This window comes from Leptidea sinapis, chromosome 20, assembly GCF_905404315.1.
Source record: "Leptidea sinapis chromosome 20, ilLepSina1.1, whole genome shotgun sequence".
NCBI lineage: Eukaryota > Metazoa > Arthropoda > Insecta > Lepidoptera > Pieridae > Leptidea > Leptidea sinapis.
In genome coordinates, this window is record NC_066284.1 from 5,776,288 (window position 1) to 5,803,574 (window position 27,287).

At 32.2% G+C, this 27,287-nt stretch overlaps 4 non-coding genes across 4 annotated transcripts; all 4 read right to left on the bottom strand.

The window, feature by feature from the left end:
• Positions 1–4,756: 4,756 nt before the first annotated feature.
• Positions 4,757–4,949, bottom strand: LOC126970378 (U2 spliceosomal RNA). The gene has a single exon (XR_007730629.1). It is a non-coding gene; the product is annotated as a U2 spliceosomal RNA (small nuclear RNA).
• Positions 4,950–10,263: 5,314 nt separating this feature from the next.
• Positions 10,264–10,456, bottom strand: LOC126970382 (U2 spliceosomal RNA). Its single transcript, XR_007730632.1, has one exon. It is a non-coding gene; the product is annotated as a U2 spliceosomal RNA (small nuclear RNA).
• An 11,263-nt stretch (positions 10,457–21,719) lies between these two features.
• LOC126970388 (U2 spliceosomal RNA) lies at positions 21,720–21,912 on the bottom strand. Its single transcript, XR_007730638.1, has one exon. It is a non-coding gene; the product is annotated as a U2 spliceosomal RNA (small nuclear RNA).
• A 4,668-nt stretch (positions 21,913–26,580) lies between these two features.
• On the bottom strand, positions 26,581–26,773 carry LOC126970366 (U2 spliceosomal RNA). Its single transcript, XR_007730617.1, has one exon. It is a non-coding gene; the product is annotated as a U2 spliceosomal RNA (small nuclear RNA).
• Between the last annotated feature and the right edge of the window lie 514 nt (positions 26,774–27,287).

A 27,287-nucleotide genomic window follows, 5' to 3' on the forward strand; every position in this document is an offset into this window, starting at 1 on the left:
GAGTACAGGTCACCTGGTGTTAAGTGATCAACACATTCTCTTGCTACACCAAAGGAATAACAGGAGCATGGCCGGCCTATAAGGAACGTGTACGCGCTTTTTTTGATAGTACCCATGTCGTATCGTCTCGTAAACACCGCTTAAGGAAGCTCATTCCACAGCTTAGTAGTACGTGAAAGAAAGCTTCTTGAAAACCGCACTTTGGATTACCGCCACACATCCAGATGGTGGAGATGATATCCTAATTTGTGGCGTGTCGTGCGAAGGTGGAATTCGCTGGTGGTCTTTATTTATATATTTATATTAAAGTTAATAAAAGAAAATACTTATAGCTAGCATCAGAAAACCACATGGATTTGTAATATATGCTAACAAAGAGTTAAATGTAGGTGCATTAACTACAGAACATTAATGCCAGTTAAATAAATTATGTATATATATTTATTATAGTGACTATATATTTTTTTTATGGTAATAAGGGACGAGACGAGCAGGACGTTCAGCTGATGGTAATTGATACGCCATGCCTATTACAATGCAGTGCCGCTCAGGATTCTCAAAAACTCCAAAAATTCTGAGCGGCACTACAATTGCGCTCGTCACCTTGAGACATAAGATGCTAAGCCTCATTTGCCCAGTAATTTCACTAGCTACGGCGCCTTTCAGACCGAAACACAGTAATGCTTACACATTACTGCTTCACGGCAGAAATAGGCGCTGTTGTAGTACCCATAATCTAGCCGGCTTCCTGTGCAAAGGAGCCTCCCACTCCATATGTATGATTTCAGTTTTTTCTTAATTATACGAGGATTTATACGATCCCGTACATCTTTAAGTAGTTAAGCTGTGAGGCTACATATTTTACGCGGCTAATGCGGTTTTTCACTTTTAATAGCTTATTATGATTATTAATAGCTTAATTAGATCTTAATGTATTAATACAATAAATAAAGCCTGATTTAAAATAAATCATGAAACCATAGAATACATGAATTCCGTTTCGCAGTTCATCAATAAGATAAACATAAGTGGATATGGATATTGACAATCTACTTTATATTTATATAAAAAGCTTCTTATAAATCCGTATTACAAGAATACGTAGATGAATAATACCTTTGCTCTATTGAAGGCTGAATCATTCCCATTATCAGAGATAAAATCCTTTCACATTTAAACTTTTTCCACGTATAAAAAGGTTTAAGGATTGTAAATATAATTGACGTATCGCGGCCGGAGTTGATTTATTCCTTTATACTCTACCTTTAGGCTGTTATAGAAGAACTATAGTATAAGAGTAGTATTACTATTTATTTATTTATTAAGGCTTACCAACTATATAGATAATTTTACTTAAAGGAATTAGATAAACATTAATAAGTGTTACTATTTACATATGTAAATTAAAGTTTAAATAAATAATAAATAAATATTTTCACCAGTTGGAGGCTCCTTTGCACAGGAGGCCGGCTAGATTATGGGTACCACAACGGCGCCTATTTCTGCTGTGAAGCAGTAAGCAGCATTACTGTGTTTCGGTCTGAAGGGCGCCGTAGCTAGTGATATTACTGGACAAATAAGACTTAACATCTTATGTTTCAAGGTGACGAGCGCAGTTGTATTGCCGCTCAGAAATTTTTGGAGTTTTTCAAGAATCCTGAGCGGCACTGCATTGTAATATACAGGGCGTATCAATTACCATCAGCTGAACGTCTTGCTCGTCTCGTCCCTTATTTTCATAAAAAAAATCTAAATTAAAGGTATGCACATCGTTACTAAACTAAAAAGCTAATGCTAAAAATAAATTAGAAAAATAAAAATAATGAAGCTTTATAATGACAAGGACACCTGTTTTTTATAATAGTTAAAATTTGAAAAGATACCAATATTATGATCTAACTTAAATGTTTTATTATAGCTTACACATATGAGTTTCATCCGTAGTTATTTCTATAAAATTTAATAAATATTGGGGAATAAGTACCTGTTTGACAATTAAATGCTGGTACACGAATGCCAATATTTTTGATGAAAATCTGGACATTCTACCGCACTATGTGTGCTTGGATGGGTTTCACCACATTGGGTCGAGATATGAAACACTAAAGAATGGTGGAACAGAATTAGCTATTGAAGGTGAAATGAAACCTACAAGACAAATCCTATAACAATGCTCAAAGATTGATTTGTGAACATCCAGAATTGCTCTATTCGTACCATAAGATCTTTAGCATGATCAGTCTTCACAACACGGCCTATTCTGACATTATAAAGGAGAGTGGATTTATGAATAAGGCAGCAACACGTGTTACATCTGCCCGCACCTTCTTATGTGTCGTCTAGAAGAGGTTGAGCGACATCTAGTGGTACATTTAGGAACTAATGTAGTTTCATGACATTTACCAAGACGTGTTGAATTACAATAATATGTCCCTATAGTAAATAAATATATTTCTAAACTATTTCTTATTGATGTTGTTCTCAATTGAAATATGACTGTAATTAATCGTATGCCTTATCGAATATCTTCTAAAATACTGAATCAAATGCCAATTGTCTCAATAAATATTGCATACAACAAGCTAAGCTTTTATCTCTTTTTAAACTTTTATCATCACGGAACTTTAACATTGTAATTATTATGACGGGTACTCACGATATATATTTTATGTATTTGATTCCGATATTTCGATCCAATTGCATCGGAACTCGCGTTCCGCCGTGACCACGATTCATGCAATTGGATCGAAAATCAAAGTCATAATAATTAAAAAGCTTTTATCTCGTCAATATCTTAGTATTTCTCCTTACTTCTTTTATTTATATTCGGATTTTCATATTCTTGTTATAAAAAGATTTAAGACAGTTAGATTTTATGTTAGGCAGGGTCTACTCTAGCCTCTAGGAGACATTCTATATCTTTATAGTACTTAATATATTCCCTGATTCTATAAAGACAGGCGTATATGACTAAACTGTAAGGTTCTGCAAGCTGACTACGGAACCCAAATTATGGTAAGGGTAGCAGAATTATTTGAACATTGAGATCACTTTAACAACGTGGATCAGATATCTCATCCGTTACGGTTTCGAGGTCCTTGACATTTGTCACATGACTAGTTATTTCATACCGGTATGTTATTTATTTAAAACATTACAAAATCCACAGAACTTAAATTAGGTTATAATAATACTATTGTAGAACTTCTAATAATGGATTAACAATATTTATTTATTATATTATTAATATATTTATCAGCGATGAGTCCGAGAATTATTTGTGAAAATAATATCTATGTTAATTTTTTTCTAAATTTCGTTGCGCTGCCTAACTTGTGACGTAAATCAAATTAATATCACCGTATTCGTGTATTTCGAAGAAATAATGCTTATGTTAAAAAGTTATAGTATTTAATATTTACCACGACCTCGGAAAAGGTTGAGTTTTCATGAGAAGAAGTAGCAAGAAACTCATTGCCACTCTTTTAAATCAAGATTTACAACTTCATCTTTCTACAAATTATTTTAATTCCTAAATTGAGTATAATAGGTGCAGCAACCCACACACACTGCACGCAAAATACACAACGATAAATATATTTTATTTTTTATATTATTATATATTATTATTATATATATATATATATATGTATAATTGATGGCTTGCTAAATATATATATATATATATATATATATATTTAGGAAGCCTATAATTACGTTTTATTAAGTCTTAATTAATATTGTAGAAAATAATTTTAAAACGATTAATTTGTTTTAGTAGTTTTAGTAGATTTATAGAGTCCGCGGGGCCATGCGGACTTTATTCACTCTGTCTATAAACACGTAATCTTCTGAATATTTTTTTTGTTAATGATTTTTTTTATTCTCTCCATTAATTAAGTTGTTGTCTAACAGCAAGAGACACTATCTAGACGTATAAATTATCAATGCAGTTATAATTCCGTTATACAAATGAAAACCTCTATCATTTTATTTATATAAATTTGATTTGATATCATTAATAAAAATGAGTTGATAATAGGCCTGTTTCGCAATGAACAAGACGTACTATATACTAATACGATAAATTATTAATTATACTACATAAAAGTTATGAATAACACAGATTGCGTTTCAATATTATTTCACCGCTTTATTTTATTGCCAGGTGACTAGTTGGTAGGAAAGATTGGTAACTTCGTATTCTAAGTTTCTTCAACTCCATTCGACGATACGTAAATATAAAGATAGTTTTCTTGTACGAACGTAATTAAGCTTTTCAATATTTTAAATAACACTTCTACAACGAATACATTAAAAGCAATTATTTTTATGAGCTTATCATAGCTGTTATAACATAAGTAAGCATAAACGATATTTATCAAGCAGGCAATTATAAGCAAGTCGATTATGATAGAGATTTATTTAAATTAACTATTATAATAGCTTAGAGTTTATGAAGTGAAGAACTCTATCTCTAATAATATATTTTTCATGTGACCTGAATTGTATAGTATATATTCTGATATAATTGATGATCACTGTTGATATTTTTTTTATAAATTAAAAATGTGAGCCATATATCTTGTATTCTAATTCAAATACATCAAAAAACGTCATTCACTCATGTAATTGCATTTTTTTTTTAATTTCACTCCATATAACAAAACCAACTACATATTTGGCGAATTACTATGATAGTATGATGTACTATAACAATATGTATTAAATGTCCAATATTATGATATTTTAATTTATTATATGGGCCAATCCCGGCGGCACTGCAATGCCGGGCCAACCCGTGACAGGAGTGGAGCGAGCCCCTAACACCCCGTCATTTTACAAAAATCAGTTTAATATACTGGTCCCGCAATGCGGGAACTTTCAGATATTAAGCTGAAAAGAACAGATACTACACTTTGATCTTAGCCAAAAGGCCGAGAAGCGATACTGAAAAATTCTAGGCAACACATACTCAATAGTTTGCAATAAATTCATATAGCGCCTAGTAAAAACGCCAACAATGTAATCCTGACATCTGAGGGCATTCATGTAAACTAACTGGCCTGACTGAAATGCTGAACCATACCAACCTTATTTTCAGTAGCACACACAGACTGCCCGGTGCTATGATAGATATGTGGGGAACTTCTTCTAGATGTCGCCTTTCAGAAATTTCAGTTTTTAAGTAATATACTGACTTGTGTTTTGATATGATTCAATCAGCTGAAATTTTTCTTGTCATGTTGTTTGGTTTATTTATGAGCGGATTCCTATTTCGATAAAAAAAAGAAAGATTTTTATTCACGTGATATTATATCATCTGTTAATAAAAGTTCTTCTAATGATTGTTCTTCGTTATTAGTTACAATTAATAATTTTATTTATTTTTGTAAACCAACAGTACCTACAACTTAATACACTTAAAAGCAAAACATAAAATATAAATCATTGAACAATAAAAGTATCCACAATAAAATAAAATAATTATGAATCATTTAAGTAGTAATTACTTAAAAAATTTAATTAACAAGAAGACAATATATTTAATACAAATAAGAATAATTTAAACTAAGACATTTACTTAATTTGTTCAACTTCTGTAAGGAACATGAAAAGTAATCAATTGAACAGTATTATTTGTTGTATAATACACAAGAATGATGAATAAAAGCGTTTAGTGCATATTGAGTGTGTGTAGTATGTAAGTTAAATAAAGATTTAATTTGCGAAGATTGTCGTGGATATTAGAATTTAAGGCAAATAAGAACTTCTTCTTATTGGAGAGTCAATTAAATTATGAAGTAATCTTGGCAGAAATGTTTGGTCTTTTACCTTACGACGTTTTTCCAGAGAGATTAGATAAATAAGTAACAAATTGATGGATAGCGGAACACCTAAATTTTCAATGCTTTAATAATTATGTTTGAAATTTCTTGAATATGGACTTTGCAATGAGAATTCACCGAGCCGAATTCAAGTATCTATACTTGAATTCGGCTCGGTGTACGAACATGTTTAAAATCTTTACTAACTCTAAGAACAAAACCAAGCATTCGATAGGCTTTTGCAGTCACATATCTATAGTGTTGAGTAACAGAGAGTCATGGTGAACGCCCAAATCTCTCAACCATAAAACCCGTCCAACAAGATTCTCATTTAAAGTGCACTTGAATTTAATATTAATTTTTTGTGGGAAAATGATATGACGTAATTTTTTTTAATATTAAGCTGTAAGAGATTATCATTGCAATATTTACACAATTCATTTAAAGTATCCGGTATTTAGTTACAATCAGAAGGATTACGTACGTATTGTTTTATATATCTTCATATCATCAGAATAGAGAAGAATTGAAGAATGTTTAAATACTGCAATGATGTCACTAATGTTTAGATTAAATAGAAGGGGTCCAAGATGAGATCCTTGAGGAACACCAGAAGTAGCAGGCACGATCGTAGAGCCTTTAGTAGAACGCAGAGCTTTTAGTAGAAGTAACCTGTAACTTTAACACACACAATCTTCTAACACAAAATCATCATCGAAAAATTCATTCACGTAGTTCCCTTATTTATCTTCAGACTTCTGAGATAGCCGTTTCTCTTGTTTCAATTTCTCCTTCAATTGTAACCGCCTGGCTTTAGTCCCGAGGTTTGAAGTAAGCCAGCGGAGGAGGTCGCCATGTATACCGAGTTCTTGAATTTTTCGAATTAATATTAGATGACAGATTTTATCAAAATATTTAGAATCGTCGGTGTACACAACGTCCACCTGGAAACCTTGATCCATTGTGGTAGTTACCTGATGAACAAACTAACATAAGTTGAACTCTACAGATTTATTGTTAATGAAACAAAGCTGTTAAGGAATGATAATGGGTCGTAGAATTAAAAAACAATCGAATATAATTATAATGTTGTAATATTTGTTTAGTAGAAAGCTGTTATTTTGATAGTCTATACTTCAATTCAGTTTTATTTATATTCAGAACATTAATAATTATCACTAATCTTTACTTGGTAATTGGTCTTTGGATCGGTGGAGACATGGGATTTCGTTCATGCGGTCCGTTGGTACGGGCGCTTATCAAAGAGTTATTCACTTCGGGCCCGGTGGCACCAACTCCTCTATACTTAAACGAGACTCCCTTAGAGATTCAAAAATTATATATATAAATATAAATAAATATAAGTCATCGTTAAAAAAGTACTTTTTACAAAATCCTTCATTAATATAATCTTATCTGCGGTAAGCTAAGTAGACAACTAATTTGTAATTACTAACATTTAGTTGATAATTATTTTTTATTTTGCATTTTATTGATTTCTATACTCCTTTGTTTAAAATAACATCTTGTAATAACTGTATTTATTGAAAATAATTGTTCTTTACTTTTTAAATATTATGTAATTTAATTTTAAGCGGCTTCACAGTCACACACAGATAAGCTTCCTAAAGTTTAAGTGTGTGTTATTATATTGTAAGCTATAACTATATTGTATTTTAAATAAATATTATTAAAAAAAAACTTCCAGATGACCTGCAATTATCAAGTTTGATTGGTGCTTATGTATTTCATCGGCTGATTTTTCATTCAGTTGATAATGTCATTCTATCGTTGTTGGAACAGCCTGTAATCAGCATCTAAGCGGTTCAGCTATGCGATAAAAAACTAGACTACTATTATTATTAGTATTTGCAGAGGGTGGCTATTTGGCTAGTCCTGATTGGGTCCTTGTAACACCACGTCCAGAATTTAACTATTGTGTTCGCCACTCATACAAACTCAAACTAGACTAGCTGATTTTCGAAAATATCAAAAAGATATACCACGATAAAGATGTTTATAAAAACTCTTTGTTAAACTTTACATCAAACGACATTTGACAAAAGCCTGTCAGAGAACTGACGAATTATTTATTATGATATTATTGTTTTTTTTATTACATATCTTTTAAACATGTACCCGCGCTTAGACGAAGTATTGGTATTTGCAAAGTGCGGCATATAATACTACTAGTCTACTAGCCAGTCTCGAGCAATGTGACGTTGATGTGCCACATGTTCTGTTAAACTTTGCAAAGGCTTAGGCCGCTACGGCTACGGTTTTTTCCCGAGTGTAGTTAACCGCGAAACCGCTCGAGACGCACACACCACGATTATAAAACGCCAAACCGACCGCGATTTTCACAGTTTAAAGATGGATTTCAAAAGAGCTTTATTTGCTTAGTTACTAAAAATCAGAAAAAAAGACGTCAATGAAAATTTTGCAAATATTGCATACAATAAAATTTTAAGAGAAACCCAGATAGATTTTTCAGGATGTCAGAAGGTTGCTTCAATAAAATTTTGCACAACGTGCGACCTACATCACCTTCGTGGATTGAATATTAGGATTCTGGGATAAACTTTGGTGCTCTGCGTTTGAAAGTGACTCCAACTCGGTTGACGAAATTATTTCAATGGCGCGTGAACACGACAATTCTTCGTGTCGGTCGAATACTAGGCAAAAAACCGCTAGATTACCCACTAAGTTAATGACAAATTTTGCGGCGCTTGTATTCATTTTCTGGTTTCACAAACTCGGTTAAAAGCCGCTGTGGTATAACCATGGTGCGGTCTAGGTCTAATAAATACGCCAGGTTGCGTGGTAAGATTTTGTAAAAATAATACTACAAGAAATAAGAAAGACACTGGGATCACATATCATCAGAAAATATATTGTATTTTATTAATTTTAATGTAGACTAACACGAAGCGTATGTTACACAATTTGATAGATGCCATTGAGTGTGAAGATGCCACGCACGCAAGCAAACTTTACAAATAGCCAATACACACTACAATATAATGTTGCCGTAATAAAAAAGCTATTGCTCTTAGGTAGTGCGGTATCTAGTTGAACAATCCTTAACCTAAGCATGTATGTTTCAGATGTTGTTAACTTAGATAATTAATACCTCTAAATACACTCAAAAGCTGTGGAAGCGTCGTATAAAATAGTGTGGAACTGTAAGCTTCTATTTTCAGCAACGCACGCACTCTTAAACTAGGTCACTGTCTTATCACAGTGTAAGACGTAGCTGACATGCACACTAAAGTAATGTACCTGGCCTGTTGTCATGCGTTGCCTCACAGCAAGGGGCTCTATCGAGACATATACAATTCTAAGATTATTTTAGTGATGTTTTTATTCCAAATCTCTATAATTGTACATTTCAGATGTTGTTAGTTTTTTTTAGTATATATTTGCTAATTAAGGTTGTTAATATAATTGATATTTTTTGGGATTTTTAAGATATCTACTAGATTGGGTGGCCTTCTCCAATTATCCACAGCTGTCTGTCAAGAGCTTTCTACATTCTTTATTTTCCTGCTGATTGTGTCCTGTGACTATGTCAAATCAAATCAAAATCACTTTATTCATGTAGGTCACGGAAATGATACTTGTGGATGTCAAAAAAAAATCTTATTGAATCTACTGCGACTTCGAAAAGAGTTGAGCTAATAAGAAGAAGTAGCTAGAAACTCATTGCCACTCTTTTAATTCAGGATTTATATTTTCATCGATTTACAAATCATTTCAATTTCAATATAATATGAAAAGTGATGCTGCTAACATACTCAAATGTCAAATAGTCAATGCCTTACACGAGTAAGTCAAAAAAGTAAATGTAAATTAATACAAAACAAAAGTTATTGAGTACAGTACCTGTATCATCCACACACACCGTAAATAAATAAAGGTAGACTTTGAGCCCTCCCATGTTATTGGTCGTCTTCCGACATTTTGTTTTCCTGATGTCCACTTTTCCAACGAGCAATTTCTGTAGTTCACCTCCTGTCAGTATCCGTGCAATTGCATCAGTGATCTTGGTTTTTTGTCTTATCTTGTCGCTTCTTACTTTGTGAATCTTTCTTTCTTTTGTGGAAATCTCGCAATTTTCGCTTTATTTTTTTTTGTAAAATTCCACGTTTGACAGCTGTACAGTAAACAAGGAGCCTACTACTTTCCATGGACACTATCCATTACTACTTTCTTCGTGTATAGATTGTAATCGCCTTGTTGTACATATTAATGATTGATGATCACCAATTATTAATAATTATTACTTAATATAATATTTTTAATAACTTAAAATTATTTATTACACTTTCACATTAACAACAGATTACATTTACATTAGTTATTAGTTAGAAAGTACGCAGCCATTATTAATTTAAGTAACGGAATACTTGTATAAAACATGATATTTTTGTATATTATATGGGCCAATCCCGGCGGCACTGCAATGCCGGGCCGACCCGTGACAGGAGTGGAGCGAGCCCCTAACAACCCGTCATTTTACAAAAATCAGTTTAATATACTGGTCCTGCAATGCGGGAACTTTCAGATATTAAGCTGAAAAGAACAGATACTACACTTTGATCTTAGCCAAAAGGCCGAGAAGCGATACTGAAAAATGCTAGGCAACACATACTCACTAGTTTGCAATAAATTCTTATAGCGCCTCGTAAAAAAGCCAACAATGTGATCCTGACATCTGAGGGCATTCATGTAAACTAACTGGCCTGACTGAAATGCTGAACCATACCAACCTTATTTTCAGTAGCACACACAGACTGCCCGGTGCTATGATAGATATGTGGGGAACTTCCTCTAGATCTCGCCTTTCAGAAATTTCAGTATTTAAGTAATATACTGACTTGTGTTTTGATATGATTCAATCAGCTGAAATGTTTCTTGTCATGTTGTTTGGTTTATTTATGAGCGGATTCCTATTTCGTTAAAAAAGAAAGATTTTTATTCACGTGATATTATATCATCTGTTAATGAAAGTTCTTCTAATGTTTGTTCTTCGTTATTAGTTACAATTAATAATTTTATTCATTTTTGTAAACCAACAGTACCTACAACTTAATACACTTAAAAGCAAAACATAAAATATAAATCATTGAACAATAAAAGTTTCCACAATAAAATAAAATAATTAAGAATGATTTAAGTAATAATTACTTAAAAAATTTAAGTAACAAGAAGACAATATAATTTAATACAAATAAGAATAATTTAAACTAAGACATTTACTTAATTTGTTCAACTTCTGTAACGAATATGAAAAGTAATCAATTGAACAGTATTATTTGTTGTATAATACACAAGCATTTAGTGCATATTGAGTGCATGTAGTATGTAAGTTAAATAAAGATTTAATTTGCGAAGATTGTCGTGGATTTCAGAATTTAAGGCAAATAAGAACTTCTTCTTATTGGAGAGTCAATTAAATTATGAAGTAATCTTAGCAGAAATGTTTGGTCTTTTACCTTACGACGTTTTTCCAGAGAGATTAGATAAATAAGTAACAAATTGATCGATAGCGGAACACCTAAATTTTCAATGCTTTAATAATTATGTTTGAAATTTCTCTATTTCTTGAATATGGACTTTGCAATGATAATTCAACGAGCCGAATTCAAGTATAGATACTTGAATTCGGCTCGGTGTACGAATATGTTTAAAATCTTTACTAACTCTAAGAACAAAACCAAGCATTCGATAGGCTTTTGCAGTCACATATCTATAGTGTTGAGTAACAGAGCGTCATGGTGAACGCCCAAACCTCTCAACCATAAAACCTGTCAAACAAGATTCTCATTTAAAGTGCACTTGAATTTAATATTAATTTTTTGCGGGAAAATGATATGACGTAACTTTTATTTAATATTAATCTGTAAGAGATTATCATTGCAATATTTACACAATTCATTCAAAGTATCAGAAGGATTACGTACGTATTGTTTTATATATCTTCATATCATCAGAATAGAGAAGAATTGAAGAATGTTTAAATACTGCAATGATGTCACTAATGTTTAGATGAAATAGAAGGGGTCCAAGATGAGATCCTTGAGGAACACCAGAAGTAGCAGGCACGATCGTAGAGCCTTTAGTAGAACGCAGAGCTTTTAGTAGAAGTAACCTGTTACTTTAACACACACAATCTTCTAACACAAAATCATCATCGAAAAATTCATTCACGTAGTTCCCTTATTTATCTTCAGACTTCTGAGATAGCCGTTTCTCTTGTTTCAATTTCTCCTTCAATTGTAACCGCCTGGCTTTAGTCCCGAGGTTTGAAGTAAGCCAGCGGAGGAGGTCGCCATGTATACCGAGTTCTTGAATTTTTCGAATTAATATTAGATGACAGATTTTATCAAAATATTTAGAATCATCGGTATACACAACGTCCACCTGGAAACCTTGATCCATTGCGATAGTTACCTGATGAACAAACTAACATAAGTTGAACTCTACAGATTTATTGTTAATGAAACCATGCTGTTGAGGAATGATAATGGGTCGTAGAATTGAAAAAACAATCGAATATAATTATAATGTTGTAATATTCGTTTAGTAGAAAGCTGTTATTTTGATAGTCTATACTGCAATTCAGTTTTATTTATATTCAGAACATTAATAATTATCACTAATCTTTACTTGGTAATTGGTCTTTGGATCGGTGGGGACATGGGATTTTGTTCATGCACTCCATTAGTACGCACGCTCAACAAAGAGTTATTCACTTCAGGCCCGGGGCACCGTATAAATCTTCCAGATGACCTGCAATTATCAAATTTGATTGGACCTTATGTATTTCATCGGCTGATTTTTCATTCAGTCATGATGTCATACTATCATTCAGTCGTCATCTAACCGCCATTAGTGACAGTTATAGTTTCTACAACCATTCACAAAAACTAACTTTAGTCGCAAACAGTGGCTAATAAGTGTGATAACTGCTGTAAAACAATAACAAGAGTATTACCAGGTGTAGAATGTGGCAAATGTGAACGTACGGTTTATCTAAATACAAAATGTACAGGGCTCAGCAACAAACAAATTACAGCCTTTAAGGCCACGTCTAGCATAGAATGGATTTGTTTGCAATGCGAAAATGAAGCACCAAGGCGAAGTTCCCCTATAATTGAGCCTGAAGACGATAATGAAGAAGAGTCGGTTAACGTTAATACAAAAAAACTTCTCTGGAACATATCGAAAGAAGTCGAAAAAGCTATAACGAAGGAAATGAGGGAGCTAAATGACTCATTACAGTTTCATAGTGCTAAGCTTGACGAAGTAGTTGAATGCCTTGAAATGTTTAAAAAAAAACAATAAAATCTTTAGAGCGGAAAAATATAGAACAACACATACAAGAAATCGAACAACAAAAACTCTGCAAATACATTAAGATTTCTAACGTGAGTACAGATACCTACGACGAAGCAAATCAAGTGGTAAAACATATAGCAAATAAAATAAAACAACCCACAGAAGGCATCAAGTTCACAAAAATAATCCATGGAAAAGGTGATCGACCTTCAAAGTTATTACTTGAGCTCAGAGATGAAGATACCCAAGAAAAATGAATAATGGCGTCAAAACTAAATAAGATTACTGTGTCAGATACTCACACCGCACAAAAAGGCAATAATAATATAGTATACATACGAGAATCTATGTCCAGGCTAAACAAACAATTATTCTGACAAGAATTAATAAAAGAGCTGCAGTTTAAATATGTATGGTTTAAAAAAGGGTTACTCCGTGCTCGCAAGGATGACAAGGCCAAAGTTTACGCTATACGGAACATTAACGACTTGTGATCAATAGTTGATAAATTCTCGAAAGCTTCGTAAACAATTCGCAGGTACTAATTTAACTGTTATATATTTCCTATACTAAATAAATTGATTTATGATGTGTCATAATATAGTACTAGATGATATAAATGAATTAACAAACTGCATAAATATAAACCACTTTATTGATCAAATACCTAGCACGAATGTTAACCTGCTATGCATGCATATAAATATAAGATCAATTATTAAAAACTTTGCTGCAACTTCAAAAAAATTTATCGATGTGTGTATATTGACTGAAGTAAACATCTCTGATAATATAAGTTGCCTATTTAATATTGAAGGATTTCAGATGTTCTCAGCCTTACAGAAATCACGAAAAGGTGGGGGAATAATTATTTATGTAAATAATAAACATAAATGCAATATCCACAATATCGTTACTCACCATTTTGAGAGCATTATTTGTTCCATAACTACACAACACAGTTACATATGCAATATATGTGCCGTATACAGACCACCTCACACCAGTAAACAATTATTTATACGCGAACTGTATGACAAACTTATCTCATTAACAAACGAAAATGATTTGTACTTAATAGGAGATATAAATATTGATTTGAAAAAGGATAATCCCGTAAAACATGAATACAGTAATAGCCTGTATAACTTAGGCCTTATATGCGGAATTTCCGAACACACTAGGATCGAAATATCGAACGGCTATTTAAGTAAATCTTGTATTGACCACATATATGCTAAATCGCGTACACAAGAACTGTACACCGCCGCGATAGGAACAAAACTAGCAGATCACCGTGCAATTGCGATTGCCTGCATTGGTTCATCTGTGTGCATACAGGATGCTCCAAAATATAAATTGTGTTTAAATAATAAATTAATATATGAACGCCAAGTGGACTGGAATAGTGTGTGTGAGGCTACTGACTGTCCAACTGATATAAATAACAATATCATGAATAAATTTAAAGATATTTATACTGAAGCGACATTACAAATTAAGTTGAAAATCAAGCATATACGCCGTCAAAACCACTGGATTAATCCTAGAATTATAAGATTTTGTTCTTATAGAGACAATTTATTTAATAAATGGGTAAAAGATAGTAATAACGTTCAACTAAAAAGAAACTACAACAAAGCCAGAATGATTTCTGGCGATTTGCTTGATAGCAAATAAAAAAAATGATACAAAAAACTAAAAATAAATTTCTACAATCATAAATAAAAAACAATTATAATAATCCTAGAAAATTATGGGAAATACCAAATCACTGGAAGAATAAAAAAATCATTGGACAGCGTAATAAAAAATGCTTTTGACAAAAAAAAATCGAAAAGTTGATCTAGCAAATAATTTTGCAAACCATTTTACAAGTAAGGTTTACCTTTTTTACATTTTGTTTACATTTTGGAATTAAAAGCTAGAGCTTTGTTAAACAGGTCTACGAATTCAGCAAATGTCACTATGCGTTTTAGAAAAGCAACTTCAAGTGACATAGAAAAATTATTAAGTCCATCAAAGTAAAAAAATCTCCTGTTATAGATGGTATTAGACCATTAGACATAAAAAATATATGTACAAAAATAACTAAAGTGATAGCGAATTTAATAAATCTGAGTGTAAGTAAAGGTATATATCCCAACGACTTAAAGAACGGTATAGTAAGACCTATACACAAAAAGGGCAGTCTACAAGTATATGACAACTATAGACCTATTCCGATACTCCCAATAATAGATAAAATTATAGAAAAATATATATGTAATGAAAAACACTTGTTTTTTTAAAAAAATCACATCCTGAATAGTACACAGTATGGCTTTCAACCACAAAAAAATACAACACAATTGCTTAGTGCATTCACGGAGAAAATTTACGAATAACTAGATAACAAAAAACATGTAATGGTTGTATTTCTTGACTCCAGCAGCGCTTTTGACACTTTGAGGCATCAAACATTATTAAATTAATACTGTCTAACATGTTTATACATTCTATATTATTTAGGTAGAAAATATAACTTTACTCAATATTTCAATATCCTTGTAAGTTTGTTTAGCTATGTTATATGTTTTTATTTTAATGATGAAATAAGACATTTCTATATATTGTCTTTTAAAATTTTTAATAGTTTTGCTAATTACTGCTTATTGCAAAACATAAATAGAAATATTGTATTTCTTTTTGATTTTATCGATGTTTTTAGTTATTGTTTTAATATTTGTTTATTATTTCGTATATATCTTCGGCTTTATTTTAATTTCTTTTATTATTTCTGTGTGTCAACAATTATTTGCATATATTACGTAGCCGACAGCATAGTCGTACATCAACTTGGATTACGTTTGGTGTTATTTTTAAAGGTACTGTGTGGTGGATTTAATAGATCACTAATATTTACAGCAAATCATATTTTATATTATTATTGTGTTTTAAATAACCATAGAACATGCAGTGTTGCAATAAGAAAATGTGCATATTATTATTGCATTATTTTATATATTACTATTATTTCTTTATTCTATAACATCACCATATTTAAATATAACTTCATTTTCCAATCCTACTTGCAAAATAACCTTTCAAAAAAATGTCATTAAGTGATAAAATAAAAATTGGACTTCTTAACCCTGGCTCGTTAGGGACTAAACATGACGAGTTTCTCGTAGCAGTGGAGCGACACGGTGTGGATTTGTTGGCCATAAACGCGACGTGGCTGCGCGCTGGGGAGGAGGGGCGCGCGCCATCACCAGCCGGCTACAGACTGCTTCATGTTCCGCGCCTGCCTGCCGTTCGCTCGCGCGGAGGAGTTGGGTTTTTTATAAAAAAAAAACATAGCAGTACAGGTTTTGTTGCCGCCTCAAACATGTATAATAGAACAAATGTGGGTCAAACTTAAATTGCGAGGAAAAACATGTGTCGTAGGTACAGCATATCGGCCACCATGGTTAGATGTCGATTTATTTCTAAATACACTCATAGAAGCTGTTGGCTCATTTGTATGGTGTGAGCATTTAGTTATATTATGCGATTTTAATATCGATGGCTTAAGCAAAACCAGTTTAAGTTTTAAAAAGTTTGAACACTTTATAACAGCGTTTGGTTTAGAGCAACACGTGACGTAACCAACACATTTAACGTCCCATCCAGAATCCCTTATAGATTTAGTTTGTACAAATAAAACGCTTAGTTTAGGGAGTATAGTGGTAGACTACATAGAGTCTCTTAGTAGTCACGCATTTATATCGTGTACATTAAATATACCGAAAAATAAAATACAACCTAAACATATTGTGTGCAGACCTATAAAAGACATTGATTCCATAAATTTCAATAATTCGCTTAACAATATTATCTGGAAAAATTTATTATTAATAAATAATGTTAATGAAATTGTATTTTTGCTGACATATTAAATCATAAATTTATTCGATTTTTACGCTCCAAGAAAAATTTTATATGTTAAGGAAACCCAATATCCATGGATTACTTGTAACATTAAATTAATAATGAAACGTCTTGATGATGCCCAAAAATTAGCAAAACAAACAAAACTTGAGTCACACATACAATTCTATAAAGAATTAAAACGCTATGTTCCTCAGGCCTTGCATAGGGAAAAGGTAGTGTATTACAATACGTACATTAACTCTAATATTTATAATCCTCAAAAAATGTGGAAACACATAAAACATAATATTCGAATAAAATCAAAAGAACACAACCCATTACCGCCCCACTTAAATGATCCAAATAAAATTAATTCTCACTTCTTGAATATCCCTGGAACTAATCTAGTGTAACATTATCCACTCTTACGTATTTTGAGTTTCACCGTTTCGGTAACTAAACTTTTGACTTTAGGACTGTTGACGATAATGGTACTCTCATGGCTATAAAAGAGCTCAAGTCGAATGCTATTGGTATTCATGACATTTCTCTTGACATGCTGCTCCTCACTCAATCACAGACTTTAACCAAACTATTACATATTATTAACATTTCTTTCAAAACTAATAATTTTCCCGACCTTTGGCAGCATGCCCTGATTCGTCCTCTGCTAAAAATGACATACCACGCAATTTTTCCGACCTAAGCCCAATTAGTATACTTCCGTGTCCTTCAAAAATTATAGAAAAAATTGTGCATAAGCAATTGATGCGCTACTTATAAATACAAAATATACTACCGAATCACCAATCCGGTTTCAGGAAACAGCGAAGCACCACTACGGCCCTCATTGACGTATTAGATAATATTTTAGCAGCGCAAGAGGAAAAAAAAGTAACAATCTTAATACTTCTTGATTTCTCACGTGCTTTTGATACTTTAAATATAAATCTCCTACTTTCCAAGCTAGCTCCTATGGTTTTAGTGAAAATAGTATTAAGTGGTTTGAAAGTTATCTCACTAATAGAACACAGACGGTCTCAGTGATAGAAGAGCAGGGTAACACAAATTTTTCAGAACGTACCAATATAACGAGGGGAGTTCCCCAGGGCTCTATTTTAGGGCCCCTTATCTTCATTCTATACATTGCTGACATAATTAAAAACATAAAACACTGATAAGAAAATATCAGATTTACGCTGATGATATACAGCTTTATTTTTCTTTTCCGCCACACGAAGCCCAACAGGCAATAGATATTATAAATGCTGATCTTCATGCAATATTCATGTGGTCTGTAAAAAACTCATTGATTTTAAATCCGGATAAAACAAAATTTATGATCTTCGGCAATTGTAAAGGCTTAGAATTAATTAATGAATACAATGTAAGACTAGTCCTAAATGATAAGCATATCGAACAAGTACACGAAGCTCGTAATCTTGGGTTGATAATGGATGAATCCCTAAGATATGAGAAGCATGTAAATAAAGTAATTTCCAACAGTTTTTATAGATTAAAAGTTTTGTACCAAATTAGACCATTTATAACTATAGAACTACGCATACGTCTTTGTGAGGCTCTTGTTTTATCCAAATTTAACTATACCGATACAGTGTATGGTCCGAGGTTGCTTGGTAGAACAAGAAATTCAATACAGAGAGTACAAAATGCATGTGCTCGTTTTTGCTGGGATATACCGGCCCGACAACACATTTCTCCATACCTCAAAGAAGCAAATATTTTAAATATGGATGCTCGTAGACGACTTCATTTAGCTACGCTTGTTTTTGGTATTATTATGACAAAAACGCCAACATATTTATATAATAAATTGGAATGGCTAGGTCAGGGCAGCCAGTTAAATTTTGAAACAAGGTTCGCTTTCAATGTCCTATCAATCCCACTCCATCATTCCGCCTCTTTTAGAGGAAGTTTTAGGCACACTGCCACCAAGTGCTGGAATGATATACCACCACCGTTTCGCAGCTTGAAGACTGTTGGAACTTTCCGGAAAATGGTTAAAAACCTTATTCTTATGTCAATTTAATAAATAACGTATATGCTCATAAATTGTGTGCATAAGTCCGACATTATTAGATATATCTATTAATAATACATAATGGGATCGAACTTTTAGTTTGTATTGTTACCAATATTTTTAAAACTGCAATTATTTTAATATTTATGTACCTAATTTCTGAACAGTAGTACCAAATTTCATCTTTTAAAAGTAAATAAATTAATGGAACCATTAATAAAACAAAAAATATTTAACAATAGTAGTTACTCAATGGGTCACCAAGGGGCTGCTGAAAATCAGCGCTGTGTTGGTATTATACCAACGTAGCATGACGCTGAGTCAGCTCCTTTTAATAACAATTAAGATAATTCCTATAATATTAAACATATACTTGTTTTTTTTGTCATTTGTATTATTTTTATGTTATTAGTTCTTAATTTTTTTTACCTCTGTAAGTTCTTTTTTACTTTTATTATTATGTGTTGTTTTTGTTTGCTATTAATAAAGTTTTCATTCATTAATTCATTCATTCATTCATTCATTCATTCAAATTGCCTACAAAACTGTGGTATACGGGGTAATATGCTTCAATGGTGTAATAGCTATCTAGAAAACAGAAAATACGTTGTAAAAGTTAATGATACGTACAGTGACCCAATATCTGTGTCTGAGGGCACAGCTCAGGGCTCTGTAATAGGACCATTACATTTTCTTACTTACGTGAATTACATACCAAACAATAGAAAACTGTGAATTATTCCAATTCGATGACGACACATGTGTACTAGCTTACGGCGATAATCCTAAAGATGCTATCAACAGTCTTAATAATTAAATCAAATAGATAAAATAATTCAATGGTCACACGATGTGGGATTAGTATTAAACGCCAAAAAGACAAAATTAATGTACATAAGTACAAGTCACAAAAAGTCACCTTGACAAAATTTATACGTTGCAATTGCGGATCTTAAAAACAATTGTACCGCTAAATATTATGTGTTAAATATTTTTAAAGAAAATTCTTTAATAATTACTATAAACTATTTGAATATTGCAAAATCCTACCTTGTCACGAAAAAATAAAAATGACACTACTAAAGGAAGAGTACTATAATGAGAGCCTCAAAGTACTTAAAAAGAAAGACGAAAGTAATATAATATGTACTCATAGCATGGCAGACTCTAAATTACTCTTACCAAGATTTTCAAATATTTATGGTAAGAACAGGCTCAAGTATTTGGTTCCTAACCTTATTAATGAACTGCCCAAAGTCGTTAAGCAGGACCTGACAGTAAAAAACCTGAAATATAAATTAAATAAATATTTTCTGTCAAAACTTAACTAATGTTTTAATTTATAAAGAAATAAAAAAAAAACACCCTCCTCTCCGTTCTTGCAGTGTTGTATTGTTTGTAAATAAAATAATCACTCTGTATATAAAGCAACAATACTTGTAGTGTTAATATTGAGGGTATTTGTAAGTTATTTAGTTTGTAATCTTGTTCATAAAATTTCTTAGCACCTAAATGTTTATGCTTTTGTTTTGTTTTTTTTTTCTGTATAATTAATATTTGTATGTAGTTTTAAGTTTTTTCAGTTTCATAAGTAATTTAATTAAAGCAGTTAATTAAATATTAAACTTTAACTTAAGTATTAAACGGTGATGGCCGTCTCCAATCATCCACAGCTGTCTGTCAAGAGCTTTCTACATTCATTATTTTCCTACTGATTGTGTCCTGTGACTATGTCAAATCAAGTCAAAATCACTTTATTCATGTAGGTCACGGAAATGACACTTATGAATGTCAAAAAAAATCTTATTGAATCTACTGCGACTTCGTAAAGGATTGAGCTCATGAGAAGAAGTAGCAAGAAACTCACTGCAACTCTTTTAATTCAAGATTAATATTTTCATCGATTTACAAATCATTTCAATTTCAATATAATATGAAGAGTGATGCTGCTAACATACTCAAATGTCAAATAGTCAATGCCTTACACGAGTAAGTTAAAAAAGTAAATGTAAATTAATACAAAACAAAAGTTATTGAGTACAGTACCTGTATCATCCACACACACCGTAAATAAATAAAGGTAGACTGTGAGCCCTCCCATGTTATTAGTCGTCTTCCGACATTTTGTTTTCCTGATGTCCACTTTTCCAACGAGCAATTTCTGTAGTTCACCTCCTGTCAGTATCCGCGCAATTGCATCAGTAATCTTGGTTTTTTGTCTTATCTTGTCGCTTCTTACTTTGTGAATCTTTCTTTCTTTTGTGGAATGCTCGCAATTTTCGCTTTATTTTTTTTTGTAAAATTCCACGTTTGACAGCTGTACAGTAAACAAGGACCATACTACTTTCCATGGACACTATCCATTACTACTTTCTTCGTGTATAGATTGTAATCGCCTTTTTAGGTTAATATATAATTATAGTACATATTAATGATTGATGATCACCAATTATTAATAATTATCACTTAATATAATATTTTTAATAACTTAAAATTATTTATTACACTTTCACATTTACAACACATAACATTTACATTAGTTATTAGTTAGAAAGTACGCAGCCATTATCAATTTAAGTAACGGAATACTCGTATAAAACATATTTTAATTTATAATATGGGCCAATCCCGGCGGCACTGCAATGCCGGGCCGACCCGTGACAGGAGTGGAGCGAGCCCCTAACACCCCGTCATTTTACAAAAATCAGTTTAATATACTGGTCCCGCAATGCGGGAACTTTCAGATATTAAGCTGAAAAGAACAGATACTACACTTTGATCTTAGCCAAAAGGCCGAGAAGCGATACTGAAAAATGCTAGGCAACACATACTCACTAGTTTGCAATAAATTCTTATAGCGCCTCGTAAAAAAGCCAACAATGTGATCCTGACATCTGAGGGCATTCATGTAAACTAACTGGCCTGACTGAAATGCTGAACCATACCAACCTTATTTTCAGTAGCACACACAGACTGCCCGGTGCTATGATAGATATGTGGGGAACTTCCTCTAGATCTCGCCTTTCAGAAATTTCAGTATTTAAGTAATATACTGACTTGTGTTTTGATATGATTCAATCAGCTGAAATGTTTCTTGTCATGTTGTTTGGTTTATTTATGAGCGGATTCCTATTTCGTTAAAAAAGAAAGATTTTTATTCACGTGATATTATATCATCTGTTAATGAAAGTTCTTCTAATGATTGTTCTTCGTTATTAGTTACAATTAATAATTTTATTCATTTTTGTAAACCAACAGTACCTACAACTTAATACACTTAAAAGCAAAACATAAAATATAAATCATTGAACAATAAAAGTTTCCACAATAAAATAAAATAATTAAGAATGATTTAAGTAATAATTACTTAAAAAATTTAAGTAACAAGAAGACAATATAATTTAATACAAATAAGAATAATTTAAACTAAGACATTTACTTAATTTGTTCAACTTCTGTAACGAATATGAAAAGTAATCAATTGAACAGTATTATTTGTTGTATAATACACAAGCATTTAGTGCATATTGAGTGCATGTAGTATGTAAGTTAAATAAAGATTTAATTTGCGAAGATTGTCGTGGATATCAGAATTTAAGGCAAATAAGAACTTCTTCTTATTGGAGAGTCAATTAAATTATGAAGTAATCTTAGCAGAAATGTTTGGTCTTTTACCTTACGACGTTTTTCCAGAGAGATTAGATAAATAAGTAACAAATTGATCGATAGCGGAACACCTAAATTTTCAATGCTTTAATAATTATGTTTGAAATTTCTCTATTTCTTGAATATGGACTTTGCAATGAGAATTCACCGAGCCGAATTCAAGTATCTATACTTGAATTCGGCTCGGTGTACGAATATGTTTAAAATCTTTACTAACTCTAAGAACAAAACCAAGCATTCGATAGGCTTTTGCAGTCACATATCTATAGTGTTGAGTAACAGAGAGTCATGGTGAACGCCCAAATCTCTCAACCATAAAACCCGTCCAACAAGATTCTCATTTAAAGTGCACTTGAATTTAATATTAATTTTTTGCGGGAAAATGATATGACGTAACTTTTTTTTAATATTAAGCTGTAAGAGATTATCATTGCAATATTTACACAATTCATTCAAAGTATCCGGTATTTAGTTACAATCAGAAGGATTACGTACGTATTGTTTTATATATCTTCATATCATCAGAATAGAGAAGAATTGAAGAATGTTTAAATACTGCAATGATGTCACTAATGTTTAGATGAAATAGAAGGGATCCAAGATGAGATCCTTGAGGAACACCAGAAGTAGCAGGCACGATCGTAGAGCCTTTAGTAGAACGCAGAGCTTTTAGTAGAAGTAACCTGTAACTTAAACACACACAATCTTCTAACACAAAATCATCATCGAAAAATTCATTCACGTAGTTCCCTTATTTATCTTCAGACTTCTGAGATAGCCGTTTCTCTTGTTTCAATTTCTCCTTCAATAGTAACCGCCTGGCTTTAGTCCCGAGGTTTGAAGTAAGCCAGCGGAGGAGGTCGCCATGTATACCGAGTTCTTGAATTTTTCGAATTAATATAAGATGACAGATTTTATCAAAATATTTAGAATCATCGGTATACACAACGTCCACCTGGAAACCTTGATCCATTGCAATAGTTACCTGATGAACAAACTAACATAAGTTGAACTCCACAGATCTATTGTTAATGAAACCATGCTGTTGAGGAATGATAATGGGTCGTAGAATTGAAAAAACCATAGAATATAATTATAATGTTGAAATATTCGTTTAGTAGAAAGCTGTTATTTTGATAGTCTTTACTTCAATTCAGTTTTATTTATATTCAGAACATTAATAATTATCACAAATCTTTACTTGGTAATAGGTCTTTGGATCGGTGGAGACATGGGATTTCGTTCATGCGGTCCGTTGGTACGGGCGCTTATCAAAGAGTTATTCACTTCAGGCCCGGGGCACCAACTCCTCTATACTTAAACGAGACTCCCTTAGAGATTCAAAAATTATATATATAAATAAAAATAAATATAAGTCATCGTTAAAAAAGTGGCTTTTTACAAAATCCTTCATTAATATAATCTTATCTGCGGTAAGCTAAGTAGACAACTAATTTGTAATTACTAACATTTAGTTGATAATAATTTTTTGTTTTGCATTTTATTGATTTCTATATTACTTTGTTTAAAATAACATCTTGTAATAACTGTATTAATTGAAAATAATTGTTCTTTTCTTTTTAAATATTATGTAATTTAATTTTAGGCGGCTTCACACACAGATAAGCTTCCTAAAGTTTAAGTGTGTGTTATTATATTGTAAGCTATAACTATATTGTATTTAAAATAAATATTATTAAAAAAAATCTTCCAGATGACCTGCAATTATCAAGTTTGATTGGAGCTTATGTATTTCATCGGCTGATTTTTCATTCAGTTGATAATTTCATTCTATCGTTGTTGGAACAGCCTGTTTTGGAAACCCAGATAGATTTTTCAGGATGTCAGAAGGCTGCTTCAATAAAATTTTGCACAACGTGCGACCTACATCACCTTCGTGGATTGAATATTGGGATTCTGGGATAAACTTTGGTGCTCTGCGTTTGAAAAAGACTCCAAATCGGTTGACGAAATTATTTCATTGGCGCGTGAACACGACAATTCTTCGTTTCGGTCGAATACTAGGCAAATAACCACTTGATTACCCACTAAGTTAATGACAAATTTGCGGCGCTTGTATTCATTTTCTGGTTTCACAAACTCGGTTCAAAACCGCTGTGGTTTAACCGTGGTGCGGTCTAGGCCTAATAAATACTAAAACGCCAGGTTGCGTAGTAAGATTTTGTAAAAATAATACTACAAGAAATAAGAAAGACACTGGGATCACATATCATCAGAAAATATATTGTATTTTATTAATTTTAATGAAGAATAACACGAAGCGTATGTTACACAATTTGAAAGATGCCATTGAGTGTGAAGATGCCACGCACGCAAGCAAACTTTACAAATAGCCAATACACATTACAATATAATGTTGCCGTAATAAAAAAGCTATTGCTCTTAGGTAGTGCCGTATCTAGTTGAACAATCCTTAACAATTAATTATAAGCATGGACGTTTCAGATGTTGTTAACTTACGTACGTCTAAATACAATCAAAAGCTATGGAAGCGTAGAATATAATAGTGATGAACTGTAAGCCTCTATTTTCAGCATCGCACGCACTCTTAAACTAGGTCACTGTCTTATCACAGTGTAAGACGTAGCTGACATGCACACTAAAGTAATGAACCTGGCCTGTTGTCATGCGTTGCCTCACAGCAAGAGGCTCTATCGAGACGTATACTATTCTAAGATTATTTTAGTGATGTTTTTATTCCAAATCTCTATAATTGTACGTTTCAGATGTTGTTAGTTTTTTTTAGTATATATTTGCTTAATTAAGTTAACGTAATTTAATTGATATTTTTTGGGATTTTTGAGATATGTACTAGATTGGGTGATGGCCGTCTCCAATCATCCACAGCTGTCTGTCAAGAGCTTTCTACATACATTATTTTCCTACTGATTGTGTCCTGTGACTATGTCAAATCAAGTCAAAATCACTTTATTCATGTAGGTCACGGAAATGATACTTGTGAATGTCAAAAAAAAATCTTATTGAATCTACTGCGAATTCGTAAAGCGTTGAGCTAATGAGAAGAAGTAGCTAGAAACTCATTGCCTCTCTTTTAATTCAGGATTTATAGTTTCATCGATTTACAAATCATTTCAATTTCAATATAATATGAAAAGTGATGCTGCTAACATACTCAAATGTCAAATAGTCAATGCCTTACACGAGTAAGTCAAAAAAGTAAATGTAAATTAATACAAAACAAAAGTTATTGAGTACAGTACCTGTATCATCCACACACACCGTAAATAAATAAAGGTAGACTTTGAGCCCTCCCATGTTATTGGTCGTCTTCCGACATTTTGTTTTCCTGATGTCCACTTTTCCAACGAGCAATTTCTGTAGTTCACCTCCTGTCAGTATCCGTGCAATTGCATCAGTGATCTTGGTTTTTTGTCTTATCTTGTCGTTTATTACTTTGTGAATCTTTCTTTCTTTTGTGGAATGCTCGCAATTTTCGCTTTATTTTTTTTGTAAAATTCCACGTTTGACAGCTGTACAGTAAACAAGGACCCTACTACTTTCCATGGACACTATCCATTACTACTTTCTTCGTGTATAGATTGTAATCGCCTTTTTAGGTTAATATATAATTATAGTACATATTAATGATTGATGATCACCAATTATTAATAATTATCACTTAATATAATATTTTTAATAACTTAAAATTATTTATTACACTTTCACATTTACAACACATAACATTTACATTAGTTATTAGTTAGAAAGTACGCAGCCATTATCAATTTAAGTAACGGAATACTCGTATAAAACATATTTTAATTTATAATATGGGCCAATCCCGGCGGCACTGCAATGCCGGGCCGACCCGTGACAGGAGTGGAGCGAGCCCCTAACACCCCGTCATTTTACAAAAATCAGTTTAATATACTGTTCCCGCAATGCGGGAACTTTCAGATATTAAGCTGAAAAGAACAGATACTACACTTTGATCTTAGCCAAAAGGCCGAGAAGCGATACTGAAAAATGCTAGGCAACACATACTCACTAGTTTGCAATAAATTCTTATAGCGCCTCGTAAAAAAGCCAACAATGTGATCCTGACATCTGAGGGCATTCATGTAAACTAACTGGCCTGACTGAAATGCTGAACCATACCAACCTTATTTTCAGTAGCACACACAGACTGCCCGGTGCTATGATAGATATGTGGGGAACTTCCTCTAGATCTCGCCTTTCAGAAATTTCAGTATTTAAGTAATATACTGACTTGTGTTTTGATATGATTCAATCAGCTGAAATGTTTCTTGTCATGTTGTTTGGTTTATTTATGAGCGGATTCCTATTTCGTTAAAAAAGAAAGATTTTTATTCACGTGATATTATATCATCTGTTAATGAAAGTTCTTCTAATGATTGTTCTTCGTTATTAGTTACAATTAATAATTTTATTCATTTTTGTAAACCAACAGTACCTACAACTTAATACACTTCAAAGCAAAACATAAAATATAAATCATTGAACAATAAAAG